The sequence below is a fragment of the Odocoileus virginianus genome, chromosome 8 (assembly GCF_023699985.2).
Source record: "Odocoileus virginianus isolate 20LAN1187 ecotype Illinois chromosome 8, Ovbor_1.2, whole genome shotgun sequence".
NCBI lineage: Eukaryota > Metazoa > Chordata > Mammalia > Artiodactyla > Cervidae > Odocoileus > Odocoileus virginianus.
The window spans coordinates 14826191-14840597 of NC_069681.1; the positions used below are offsets into that span (position 1 = coordinate 14826191).

The 14407-nt window shown below is 45.3% G+C and overlaps 1 protein-coding gene and 1 non-coding gene across 2 annotated transcripts in view; both read right to left on the bottom strand.

Annotated features, from left to right (window-relative positions):
- The window catches only part of SIAH3 (siah E3 ubiquitin protein ligase family member 3), a 70582-nt gene that overhangs the window by 7224 nt on the left and 48951 nt on the right, over window positions 1-14407 (bottom strand). The gene's annotated exons all lie outside the window — the stretch shown is intronic.
- The window catches only part of LOC110125079 (uncharacterized), a 29203-nt gene continuing 28757 nt past the window's right edge, over window positions 13962-14407 (bottom strand). The window contains exon 3 of the transcript XR_002309965.2: window positions 13962-14200. This is a non-coding gene — a transcript (uncharacterized protein). The remainder of the gene's footprint in view (window positions 14201-14407) is intronic.

Genomic DNA, 14407 nt, shown 5'->3' on the forward strand with positions numbered 1-14407 from the left:
GTGAGCCTCCGCCGGCACTTCGGCCTCGAGCCCCGAGCCCCGCGAACGTTAGGGGCGGGTCTGCGGTCAAACCGCGCTGCCGAGGAGTTCCGCTCCGGGGGCGGAGGAGGCCCCACCCACTTGGCGGAGGAGTCCCGCACCAGGGGCGGAGGGATCGCTGTTTCTTCTCTGACTCTGCCTTTCAGCCATGGGGTTTTGAGCATACTAATGAGTTTTATGAGTCTTATAGATGAAAGACCTTTCCTTAAAAGCACCTTTTCGAGTCATCAGACTTTTATATCTGCTGCCGGCAAATGAATCGCAGGGCCTCTAGGAGCCGTTTATAGGTTAAGATTTAATTACCTAAAGACTGTAAGCCTCGCTATGGGATGACGTCAGGACCCCGGGGTGACTCAAGGGCAGAGCCTAGCATGCTAGGAACACAATCTCAGCCAATCGGAACAACCTCAGGTTGTGAGCAACGGTTTTGCTCATGTGCCTGGTGTTGCTATGGTAGGATCAGGGCTGTCAGCTTAAGAGAGGGGGTGGGTTGCTAAAAATGGTTACATATGCAAATGCAAACTTCAGCAGCACCTGTGTTGGCAGGCCGTGAGTGGGTGGCAGTTAGTCCTGGGCGGTCTGAGACATGTTGATGGCCAGGCTGCCCCAAGAGCTCATGCCACCCTTGCTTGTGTGATTCTTTAAAGACATCTTGACCAGGCATTCCATAAATTCATTTCTCTCCAGCTGAATTCGCCACCCTCCCCATCGCTCACCTACAAGGCACCGTTTGGCCTGGCTAAGTTGGATTCCTCCTTGCAGTGTTCTGTGCTGACCAGGGCAGGTCTTTCCGCCCTATGTTCCTTTGTGACACACGATACACTGAACATCCAGGTTTGCTGCGGGGCTGTGATGTGAACGCAGGTCCCTGAGCATTGCATCTTTTCTTGCCTGCTGTATCCTCAGTGCTGGCAGAGCTTGCAGCATGGTTGGTACCCAAGAAATATTCCTGGAGATGCTGAATGAGTGACTCTTCCCCGTTGAGCTCTCACCCTAATACAGTCTAACCACTCCTCACCATCTGGCTGCTGCCAATCTAAGGCAAGTCAGCTTCACCGCCTTTCTGGGCTAATGTGACAGCCTCGTAACTAGTTGTATTGAGTTGAAAGGCGACCCCCAAAAGATATGTCTACATCCTAACCCCTAGAACTGTAAATGTGACTTTATGTGAGAAGCAGGTCTTTGCAGATCTAAATAAATGAAGGATTTCAAGAGGTCACCCTGGATTATCCAGAGAGGCCCTAAATCCAATGACAAGTCTTCTTAGGAGAGACAGAAGAGGAGAAGACGTAGACACAGAAGAGAAAGCCATGTAAAGATGGAGGTGGAGGTTGGAGTGGTGCTGCCACAAGCCAAGGAACACCTGGAGCATCAGAACCAGAAGAAGCAAGGAAGGATTCTCTCCTAGAGCCTGCAGAGGGAGCCTGCCTGTTGACATCTTGATTTTAGCACTTTGGCCTCTAGAACCATTGAACATAAATTTTTAGTATTTTGAGCCACCACATTTATGGTAATTTGCATGGCAGCCCTAAGGAATGAATACACAAGTCTTCCTGCATCCATTCTTGGCCTCGTAGAGACTGTAACTTTTATCACAAAATCTTTTAATGGTCTTCCATCACTGTCAGAATGAAGCATAAACTCCTATGTGTGCCATCAAGAGCCAGCACACTCTAGAAGAGGTACAGGTGGCCAGTAAGCACATGCAAAAATGTTCAGCCTCATGAATTCTTAGAGGAATGCAAATCAAACAGTGAAATCACATTGGTGAGAATGGCCATCATCAAAAAAGTCTACAAATAATGAATGCTGGAGAGGGTGTGGAGAAAAGAGAGCCTCCTACATTCTTAGAATTTAAATTGGTGCAGCCACTATGGAAACAGTATGGAGATTCCTTTAAAAACTAAAAATAGAGCTACCCTAGGATTCAGCCATCTTGCTCTAGGGCATATATCCAGAAAAGATGAAAACTCTAATTCAAAAAGATACCTGTAACCCAGTGTTCATAACATCACTGTTTACAATAGCCATTACATGGAAGCAACTTAATGTCTATAGAAAGATGAATGGATTAAAAAGATGTGGTGTTTTATATATATATATAAACACATTATATATATATATAATAGAATATTACTCAGTTATAAAAAATTAAATAATGCCATCTGCAACAACATAGATGGAGCCAAATATTACAACAAGGGAAGTCAGACAAAAACAAATATATGATATCACGCATATATGCAATCTAAAAAAGTGATATGAATGAACTTATTTATAAAACAGAAATAGACCCACAACATAGAAGACAAACTTATGGTTACCAAAGGGGAAAGAGAGGAGGAGGGATAAACTGGGAATTTTGGATTAACAGATACACACTACTGTATATAAAATAGATAAACAGCCAGGACCTGCTATATAGTACAGGTCCTGCTATATAGTATAGTACAGGAAACTATATTCAATACTCACAACAACCTACAATGGAAAAGAATATGAAAAGGAATGTATATAGATATATATATATGTATGTGTGTGTATATATATATATATATATATATATATATATTCTTATATGCATAACTGATTCACTTTGCTGTAAACCTGAAACTAACACAACATTGTAAATCAACTTCAAAGAACAAAAACCCACATTCTCTGCATCATCTTTTTTTTCCTTCTGCATCCTATTTGTTACTCAGCCTAAGTACATGGACCTCTTACTGTTTTTTTGAACATGCTGTCCACACACTTGCCCCAGGGTTTTTGCACTGTCTACTCCCCTTACTTGAAACAATCCCACATACCCACGTGGCTCACTGTCACACTTCATTCCTCTGTTCCACAACTGCCTGTACTCTGAGGCTGTCCTTCACTTAGTTGTTAAAGAAACCCTCCCAATCCCCTTACTCTGCTTTAGTTCACTTCCTAGTATTTTCAGTTCTATACAACTATATATTATAGTATCTGTAGGTCATACATTTTTTTGTATATCGTGAGTAAAGAGTCGGACACGACCGAGTGACAGACTTGAACTGAACTGAACTGAGTCTTCCCTACTGCAATGTAAGTTTCTTGGGACTAGGAATTTGGCTGTGTTCACTATTGTATCTCTAGAACATTATCAGGTACCTTAAAGGGTGCAATAACTGTTTTTGTTTGTTTTTTAGTTTTTGAATGAATGGTTACATTCCTTTGGGTCTTAACCTTTTCCATCTGGGTCAGGAAGATCACCTGGAGAAAGAAATGGCAACCTACTCCAGTATTCTTGCCTGGGAAATCACATGGACAGAGGAGCCTGGGGGAGTGGTGTGTACAGTCTGTGGGATCACAAAAGAGTCAGACACAACTGAGCAACTAAATAACAACTACAATGACTTTCAGGCCCGTCTCATCCTGTCTCCCAGTCCGTCTCCAAATCTCCCAGCACTGAGGAATTCATGCCTACACATCTGCATTCCTCTAAATCTTCCAGGTCCAAGATGATAGAAGCAAGGGTTTCCTCTCTGTTTGCTTAGGACCTCTTCTCAGAATTCTGGTTTCCTCCCTGAGGCTTGCCTTAGGATGACTGGGACAGAGAATGGCCTCACTGTCAGGAAGCTTCTACAGTCAGACGTGGATGTAGCCTAGTCTTTCCCAGAATGATTGTCAGCTCAGTATCCCTGGGCTAACACCAGAGCTGCATAAATCTAGAGCAGAGAACCAGGTCATTTCACATACCAAAAAAAAAAAAAAAAAAAAAAAAAATCCATCTTCCAACAGCACACTTAATTCCCAATAATCATTTTTAGCAAATTGGGCATTCCGATAAGCCTGCCCCTAAAATAGGAAGTGTGTTGTTTGACCAAGGGTGGATGGAAAGACAGTGCTGCAGGGGAGGAAGAAAACATATTTGAAGGCAGACCCACTGGGGTATGAATCCTGGCTTTGCTTTTAAAAGCTCTGAGACCATGGGCTCATTCATTAACCTGTCTATTCTTGTTTCTTCCTTTATAAGATGGGAATTGTAATATCTCAGAAGGGTGGATTAAGGACTGAATGAAACAAAATATTGGGTTGGCCAAAAAGTTCATTCGGGTTTATCCATAAGCTGTTACAGAAAAATCCAAGTGAATTTTCTGGCCAACCCAACACATTGTATAGTGCCTAAGTCAGAGTAAGAAGATATTATTATCATTATTGCCATCATCACTATTATCATGGTTATTGAATAGCTAGCTACTGAAGATGTAAGCTAAGGAAATTCACTCTACATAATTTCTAGACTCATAGCTGAATTGGATGGAATCATAAAAACACCAAAACCTTTCCAGAACCCCTTCAGACCTCCCTGACATCTCTCATTCCAGACCAGTGTTTGCACTCATAGAAAGCCTTTTACTCAATATTTTCATCTCATCACTAGCCAATGGATGCTGGTTGCAATGTACAGAGTACCTTAATACATATAAAGAGCCTAATTTAGTGCCTGAAACATAGGAGGTACTCAATAACTGATCATTATTATCTTCATTATCATCATCTACTTGGATAGTAAGGAGATCAAACCAGTCAATCCTAAAGGAAATCCACCCTGAATATTCATTAGAAGGCCTAAAGCTGAAGCTCCAATACTTTGGCCACCTGATATGAAGAGCTGACTCATAGGAAAAGACTGTGATGCTGGGAAAGATTGGGGGCAGGAGAAGAAGGGGATGACAGAGGATGAGATGGTTGGATGGCATCACTGACTCAATGGACGTGAGTTTGAGTAAACTCTGGGAGATGGTGAAAGACAGGGAAGCCTGGCATGCTGTGGTACATGGGTTTGCAAAGAGTCAGACACGACTGAGCAACTGAGAAATATCTACTAGCATTTTGGGCAGTGCAGAGGTGCTGGAAAGTTCAGGCAATTCTATGAGCAGATGTGCATCGGTCCCCCCAGCTTCTTAGAAGCTCACCCCTTTCTCCTCCATTGATTGAGCATTTCTCCTAGGGTCTCTCACCCATGGTGGCCAGGCCTAAATGGCATTATGTAAGGCAGTGCCCTCCCCTAAGACAGGCTCTCCTTGCTTGAGAGCTTCTTCCTCCCTTTCTATGTCTTTTGTTTTTTGGGGGGGCTGCACCACAAGGCATGTGGGATTTTAGTCCCTTGACCAGGAATCAAACCCACAACCCCTACATTGGAAGTATGGAATCTTAACTACTGGACCACCAAGGAAGTCCCTTTCTACGTCTGTAAAATATGTTTCCTGAGAGAAGATTGCCCCGTGTGTCTGCTTCCTGGAGCTTCATGCCTGCACTACCCATGGTTTACCTGATATACAGCTATTAATATATAGTTGACAAATGAAAATTTGGTAAAGGCAATAATATTCATGTTGATCTGAACCATCATTTTAAATGACCTCAAGCATCTGCTATGTGGAAGAGTTCCTGAATAAACAAAGGCATGGGCACACTGGGATGGCTTATTGAAACGGATCAGCAGTACCATGTGTGGGCAAGGGTGTGGAGTAGGTGAAACCTCAGACACTGCCAATGGGAATATAAATTGGTACAGTCACATTGGGCCACTTTTGGGGCAGTATCTGCTACAGTACAAGACAGCCACTTTGACTCAGCACCTCTACCCGTTAGCATTCATCTGTTGGGAAACAGTTCTCTGCTGAACTCTTGCATTTCTGTATACCTGGTAAGTCAGGCATTCAACGTCCTTTGTTTCAGACTATGTTTTCAAGGATGTTTGTATGTTGAACAACCTTGAGAGAGAGTGTGTTTCCCTCTGGAGCAAAAGACAGATTTGCTTACAGCCTTGGGACTCAGATGGGGCTTCCCTGATAGCTCAGTTGGTAAAGAATCCACCTGCAATGTGGGAGACCTGGGTTCGATCCTTGGGTTGGGAAGATCCCCTGTAGAAGGGAAAGGCTACCCACTCCAGTATTCTGGCCTGGAGAATTCCATGGACTGTATAGTATCAATTAAGTTCAGTCGCTCAGTCATGTCCGACTCTTTGCGACTCCATGAATCGCAGCACGCCAGGCCTCCCTGTCCATCACCGACTCCTGGAGTTTACTCAAACTCATGTCCATTGAGTCGGTGATGCCATCCAGCCATCTCATCCTCTGTCGTCCCCTTCTCCTCCTGCCCCCAATCCCTCCCAGCATCAGGGTCTTTTCCAATGAGTCAACTCTTTGCATGAGGTGGCCAAAGTATTGGAGTTTCAGCTTCAGCGTCAGTCCTTCCAAAACACCCAGGACTGATCTCCTTTAGGATGGACTGGTTGGATCTCCTTGCAGTCCAAGGGACTCTCAAGAGTCTTCTCCAACACCACAGTTCAAAAGCATCAATTTTTTGGCGCTCAGCTTTCTTCACAGTCCAACTCTCACATCCATACATGACCACTGGAAAAACCATAGCCTTGACCAAACAGACCTTTGTTGGCAAAGTAATGTCTCTGCTTTTTAATATGCTATCTAGTTTAATATGCTATCTATGTTCATAACTTTCCTTCCAAGGAGTAAGCGTCTTTTAATTTCATGGCTGCAATCACCATCTGCAGTGATTTTGGAGCCCCCCAAAATAAAGTCTGACACTGCTTCCACTGTTTCCCCATCCATTTCCCATGAAGTGATGGGACCAGATGCCATGATCTTAGTTTTCAGAATGTTGAGCTTTAAGGCAACTTTTTCACTCTCCTCTTTCACTTTCATCAAGAGGCTTTTTAGTTCCTCTTCACTTTCTGCCATAAGGGTGGTGTCATTTGCATATCTGAGGTTATTTATATTTCTCCCGGCAATCTTGATTCCAGCTTGTGAAAATTCTGAAAGAGATGGGAATACCAGACCACCTGACCCACCTCTTGAGAAACCTATATGCAGGTCAGGAAGCAACAGTTAGAACTGGACATGAACCAACAGACTGGTTCCAAATAGGAAAAAGAGTACATCAAGGCTGTGTATTGTCACCCTGCTTACTTATTTAACTGTATAGTATATGGGGTTGCAAAGAGTCGAACACCACTGAGTGACTTTCACTTTCTTTGGGACTCAGATATTGTATCTCCCTCTAGAACTAAGGGCAAGCATACTTATTGTCCATTATAAAAAATTGGTTGGGGATACTTGCTGGTGGTCTGGTAAGACTCCATGCTCGCAATGCAGGGGGCCCGGGGTTTGATCCTTGGTCAGGGAACTAGATCCCACATGCCACAACTGACTTTGCGTGCTGCAACTAAAGATCCTGCATGCTGCAGTGATCAGACATCCCATGTGCCACAACAAAGTCCTGGCACAGCCAAATAAATCAATAAAAATAATTATGAAAAAAAAATTAGAATTCCCTGAGCATTTGTAATGCACCCTACTGTGGGTGGGTGTCATTTGGCCTTCTCTGTGTTAATTACTCTTTGGGGATTGAGTCTCAAGGAACTGGTGCAAAAATGCAAATATTCTGGCTCCTGCTGTTGCTGTGAGTGAGGAATTGCTTGTCATCTCTGACCGAGGAGTGTTGTGTCTTCCGCCTGCCTCAGTGAAACAGGTAGGCTACTTTGTGAGCTGATCAGTTGAGTAAAATCTCAGACTGCATTTAGTTACATTGAGCCCCTGACAGAAGTGAGCCAAGTAAAATCAGCAAACATACACACGGATATTTATAGAAGGATTAATTCACAGTAGCTAGAAATCTAAAAACCACTAAGTGTGCTTTCAATGGAGACACTACTGTATAAGCTGGGATGCTATCTAGCTGTCACAAAACAATGAAAGACTGCTACACATATGGATACATTTCAGAAACGTCTTGGCTAACAGAAGCTAGACACAGAAGAGTACATCCTGAATGATCCCATGTGAATGGAGTTCAAAAACATGTACAGTTGACCCATGGGGAGAGGTTTGTGTGGGGGCGCATTGGCTAGGAAGAGACAGGAGGGGATCTCTGGGAGGGAGTGCGGCTGCAAATGTTTTAGTGGTTAGTTGGATGCATGTATCTGTCAAAATCTGTCCGGTTACATATTAGAGATTTGTGTACTTCATCGCATGCTGTACATGAAAAAACATAAACCAAGCAACAAATAGAAAAGAAGAAAGAAGGACTTCCCTGGTAGTGCAGTGGTGAAGAATCTGCCTGCCAATGCAGGGGACATGGGTTCCATCCCCGGTCCGGGAAGATCCCACATGCTGCAGAGCAACTAACCTGCAAGCCATAACCACTGCGCCTGCGCCCTGGAGCCCAAGCGCCGCAGCAAGGGAAGCCGCCCACCGCACCTGGAGAGTAGCCCCCGCTCGCTGCCACTAGAGAAAGCCCGTGCGCAGCAATGAAGACCCAGCTCAGCCAGAAATAAATTAATGCATTTAAAAAAAAAAAAAGAATCTTAACAGATTAAAAAAAAAAAAGAAGACTGGGGGAATGGGTGTGGATGGCTCTTGTCTCCAGGTCACTGTTAAATGGGCATATTGTTTGGTCCTTAAGGCAGAAAACTTTTTTTTTATGTTCCCACGTGTTCATTTGCTCCTCTGTGGATCTGGTGCCTGTGATGCTAGTAACTAGGGCGACTGGAGGACAAGGATGGGAGTTGCAGCAGGGCCAGGTGCTGGGCATCCACGGGCAGTGAGAGTCCCTTGGGCCTGGAAGATGGGGTCATGGCTGACACTTCTGGGGAGACTGGAAATTAGAAGCAAGGATTGCAGGGATGCACGGTCATGCCTGGAATGGGGCAGGGCCAGCCCTTTGGTCCTGGGGGGCAGAAGGCGCTTTCTTGAGTCTAGATTAGGGGCTAAGGACTGAGAGTAGCACCGGGGCACGACCAAGAACTGGAGGAGACCCACCCCCGGCTGTGGGCCAAGAGCTGCGAGTGTCTCCTCTCTCTGGGGTGAGGCCCCCCTCACCCCTGCTGATGGCTCGGAGTTAATCCCCTTGAGCAAGGTAGGGGCAGGTGTTTTATTGACTCTAAAGCTCTCCCAGTCGCTGGGTACATATTTAATAAAAATTTCAGGCTTAAGGGGCCGACATGGGAAGGCAGGAAGGAGAATTGCTGCCTGCTGGGCCTGGAGGGTGAGCAGTCCGGCCACTCCCTAATAACTCCTTCATCCAATATTCATCTCTGAGTTATTACAGTCACCACACGTCTCTAAGGAACACGATTATTAGTGTCCACTAAGATAATTAGTCCGATATACTTCAAGGTGGTTGAAAGTGTTCCCATAATTGTATTTCTTTCTAGAATTCACCGTGGCTGCATTTCAACATTGGTCCCGTTTTGGTCCCATTTCCCTCACTTTCTTCCAGAGTCCCAAACGCTCCATCTCCTAAGGGGAAGGCAATCACGGGGCCCCAGACTCCAGCTGGACCTTCTGCAGGCTACGCTGGTTGAACCCCACACAGTACCTGCAGTGTGGGTCCCCTCTAGGGTCACCCCAGGGAGGGGGCTGGGCTGGCTTTCTATCGCCCCATCATTCCCCTTGCTCTCAGGGAATGGTCTAGAAGGGCAAGTGCATGCCCTGCACTCATGTGAATCTCCCATAGCATCCCCGGCAGTTCCATCAGCAGAAAAACTCCCCTTTCACTACTCTACTGAGAGGGGGCTAGGCCTGTCTAGCTCAAACACCACAGCATGCATGTGAATGACCTGGGCATCTTGTGAAAAAGCAGATTCTGACTCAGCAGGCGTGTGTGGGACTGAGATTCTTGGATTTCAAAGCTGCTGGGTCATGGACCACAGTTTGAGGAGCAAGGGGCTAGATGCACTCTTCCTGTCAGCTTAGATCCTAGGGCATCTCTTTTGGAATCAAATAGATGGTTCTCAATGGTCTCAGACATTTCTCTTAACTCTCTGGTTCTTTAACAAACTTCAAGGGCACCTTCAAAACAGGCTCCCCTCTTCTGCAGGCTAATGACTTGATCTGTCAGTCATGTGGGGTCCCCAGTATCCAGGCAGAGCTTGGTAACATGGACTTGCTTCCCAGGAGGGGCAGAGGGGGAAGAGGGGAAGGCAGAGCAGTGGGGGAATTTTTAAGCACAGAGGGGGGAGTTGGTTTATCTTCTTTATTTTCACAGTATTTAAATTCATTTTTTAGGAGCGAGTTTAGCTTTAATTAATAAATTCTTCACTTTTTTATAGCTGCCTATAATTTCCCACTATTTAGTTTAATTGGGTTTTCATGTTCAGAATTTAGAAGCAGCTTCCTCCTCTGAGTTCTAAGTAGTAAAACATAAACGAACAAATATCACCCTCTCCAGCAGCGTCCGTTGATTTCCATGCTGTTCTGCTGTCACATTTCTTGTTGTTCAGTTGCTAAGTCGTGTCTGACTCTTTGCAGCCTTATGGGCTGCAACACGCCAGGCTTCCCTGTCCACCACCCATTCCCGGAGCTCGGGGCTGTCACATGGTAAATTCATTTATTCACTCATTCATTCAACAAATCTATATTAAGCAATTAGTATGTGCCGTGGGAGGTACACAGGGCAACATAGTCCCCATCTTCTCAGAGCTGACTTTCTGAGCAATGGGATCGCGTGCTCCTCGGCGTCAGGCTGGGGTTTGTAGAATGATCAGGGTGGTGCTCTGTGTGGTGTCTTGTAGAGAGAAGCTGAGGGCAAGCCACCCTGTCCTTTCTGCATCCTCCTCTGTTAATGTCAGACCCAGTGGTGGGCGTGGGGTGCTTCCCCGATGCCTCAAGCAGTAAAGAATCTCCCTGCAATGCAAGAGATGCAAGATACTTGGGTTCGATCCCTGGGTGGGGAAGATTCCCTGGAGGAAGGCATGGGAACCCACTCCAGTATTCTTAGAATCCCATGGACAGAAAAGCCTGGCGGGCTACAGTCCATGGGTTTGCAAAGAGTCAGACACCACTGGGCTACTGAGCTTGAACATGCTGAGAGAATGGGAGAGAAGAGAAGTGAAGAGGGTAAAGAAGGTGGCTTGGGTGGGGATAAGGAAGGAGTTAGAATCCATGTAGACTCTAAGTGTCTGATCTCTGTATAAATTCCTTGCAGGAAGCCTGGTTTGGAAGTACTTTATCCTCCTCCCCAGCCCTTCCCCTATACCACCTTGGCCAAAAAGTTCTTCCACAAATCTAACATCCAAGAATATTTCAGAAGGGAGATAAGTTGATGATGGCAGGAAGGCCTTCCTCCATAAAACATAGGAATGACAAGTCCTCGATCCTAGCCCTGCCAATGTGCCAGCCTCGTGATGAAGAATCAGAGTGAGTAAAAGTCTCTTCAGTTTCTCCCCATTACCGGAACTTGGCATATCCAAAGCACTTGAACTTGGCCAAGCAGTTAACAGTAATTTCCTGGCTAATCGTCACAAATCTTTGCAGACAGATCTCGAAGTGAAACTTAAATGTCCTTGTGAGGGCTTAGAAAGGAACCAAGGTGTAGAGTGGAAACCCCACCCCCACCCCCTCTGCCCACCATGTGTGATGGGGAGTGGGTAGCCATCAAGACTCCTGCTGAAATGCAGTGTGGTCCCAATTCTTCTACTCCTTCCAAAACCAGAAGCAACTCTTCATTTTTTTCCAGGCCTTCATTTCCGTGACTATAAGATGAGAAAGCTGGAACCTGCTCCTCAACTGGAGGACATGAAGGAGATGTTAGAATGTGTCTTAAGCAGTGAAATCCATCTGGAAGAAAGTATTATATGGATGCAAATCAGGCAGGGGTGTGCCCCCACTTAATTGTTTCAGCAGACATCTGCCGAGGACCTGTGCAAAGCGCCTTATATGCGTCACCTCACTGAATCCTCCTCTGGGCTCCAGGACGTGGGAACCGTTATCACTAGCAATTTGCATCCCGGGAAACTAGAGCAGCAGAAAGGATAAGGGTCTTTCAAGACTTTGGGGTTAGCAGTAGTGAAGCTGGGTTTCGATCCTTGGGAATCCGGCTTCCGAGCAGGGGAACTGAGCCCACCCAGGGGTTCCTGCCCCCTCTGTGTGCAACTGAAGCTCAATTATCTGCCTGTGGATTATCTGCAGCTCATATTTCATTTTGTTCCAAGTTGACTCTTTCTCGCCATCCAGTTCAGCTCATTAGTTGGCAGGGGAGCTCAGGGACTTAGAAGTAATCCTAATATTAAGTAAAGAGCAAAGCCTAATTAGGAAGATAAATCTTCTGGGGAAAAAAATGTATGTAACATCTTCCAGAGTCAAGCCTGGGTGATTTTTCCCATCTTCTAGATGATCTACACCACTCACCATTGTTCTCTTTTTCTAGCCCAGATAACTATGGGTTGATCATGGATCTTTTTTTTTTTTAATGGATTTTTTTTTCTGATTAAAAGGGACTGTATCCTGGTCAAAGACATTTCATAAAATTTTGCACAGTATAAAGAAGAAAATAGAAAACTCAAAAGACCACTGTCCTGTCAGTAGCACTATTAATGTTTTGGTGGGTGCTTTCTTTCAATGTCTTTTAAACATGAATACCTAAACATTGTATGTATGCCTGGTGGGCTAAAGTTCATTGGATCTCAAAGAGTTGGACATGACTTAGCAACAGAGCACACACACATTGTGTGTATGGTCTTGTACACTTTTTTTTTTTCCATTTGAGAGCTTATGGAACAATACATGTCAAAATATGCTGATTGACACCATCATTTTTACTGGCTCCAGTATCTCAGAGAACTCATGGAGAACTCATATGGAGGTGGCATAATTGGTTTTGTTCCAATCTGGCTAAGAGAGACATAGTTGCATGTATTCAGTCATTGATTGAGTCATTCATTCAGCAGACCTGCCAGATACTGGCATGAAAAGAAAACTAAGATTCAGTTCAGATCCTCAAAGAGTTCACAGTCTTGTCTCTGAGTCTCTGGATCTTTCTGTTTTGTGACCCAACCTCCTCGTCCCCTGTTGTCCCTTCTGTCCTTGTCCACAGAGTCCAAGAAGTAGCTTTGTCCCTGGAAACAGCCAGGCCTTGTTCACTGACCCTCCTCCCACTCCATTCCCTTCCCCCCTTTTGCCTCTGGGTTTAACAGTAGCATAAAACTAATTTATGGCTCTTTCCAGGAAGAGGACAAATTTTCATCTCAGCCCGTCATGCGAAAAGCTCCAGCATGAAATGAATAATTGGTGACCCATGCTACCTATTAGAGATTGTGCTGGGGTCACCTCGTTTGTTGTTTTAACACAAGGAATTAAGGGCCCTGGCAAGGGTTTCCACGGGGACTGAATTGGTAATGAGGTAGAACGTTGTCTTTGTGAGTGACCTCTCCTAGTGCCATGATCACAGCGGGGGTGGGGTAGGGAAACTGGAACCATCCCACGAGAAGGGCTGACTCTGCCTGTACCCACTTCTGACTGTAGGCTCAGGGCCATTTCCCCCCAGGGTCCTTGTCAACCGGCACAGCTAGGGTATGCTGGACACGGTGTGATGAGTTGAAGGGGACATGGACAGAGATGTTGCTGTTTCAACCGTCAGGGAGTTCGCCAGCACAAGCCATATGTTTCTATGATATAAGAGAGCGTGGAGTGATGCAGGCTGACTTCCCCTCAGGGTCAAATGGCTTGAGTTGTAGGAAAAGCCTTGTACAGGGGGTGACCCTTAAAATGGGCCAGAAACGAGAGATGAGAGCTGGATGGTGGAGGTGGGAAGAGAGAACTCCCGGAGGCCGGGGAACAGCTTGAGCTTGGTGAGAAGCTAGTCTTTTCATGGACGGGTGAGGCCCTAGCAGAATAATGAGAAATAAAGGTGTGACAACATTACCAAGAGCTTTGAAAGTAAGTTGGGGTTTGGGAGGGGTGGCATGGGGGTTCACTTTGGATTGGCTCCGTATCTCGGATACATGATCAGGATACACAGGGTAGATTGAGTATGCTATGCTTTCTACCATGAGTGACTGAAAATCATGATGGAAATAAATTGTGTGTGTAGAGCTTTTCACCCAGCAGGGGCTCAACAGATATTTAATAACATGTTACATTATTCACTGGTGTGCCATCTCTTCAGTGAAGAACTATCACCTCAAACCATCAATTTATCATTTTAAAAGTGTTTTCACACTTAGTGTCTCATGTAATCCTGAATATAGGGACAGTCAAGTGCGCGAGTTGCCCCACTGATGACATTTGCTGGTATTCTCTACGTTCCAGGCATTTGTCTAGGTCAGCAGCAGAAGACAGTAAGTGTCAGAGAGGCTGAGCTTTGGTGGAGATTCTGCCAGGTTAGGCTGACTCTGGAAGAGACAGGTAGCAGGAGGGGAAGATGCTTTAAATGGAAATTGGGATATCATGTGAAAGAATCAACCAGAAAATGGGTTTTAAAAAACAAAGAGTTTAAGTTTCAATGAAGTGGCAGAATGACAGGAGGATAGTTTTTTCCCATGCCCAGTGACGTGGGTGGTGAGTTTACAGAGCAAGGTGGGGTAGGCCAGGGCAGGAAC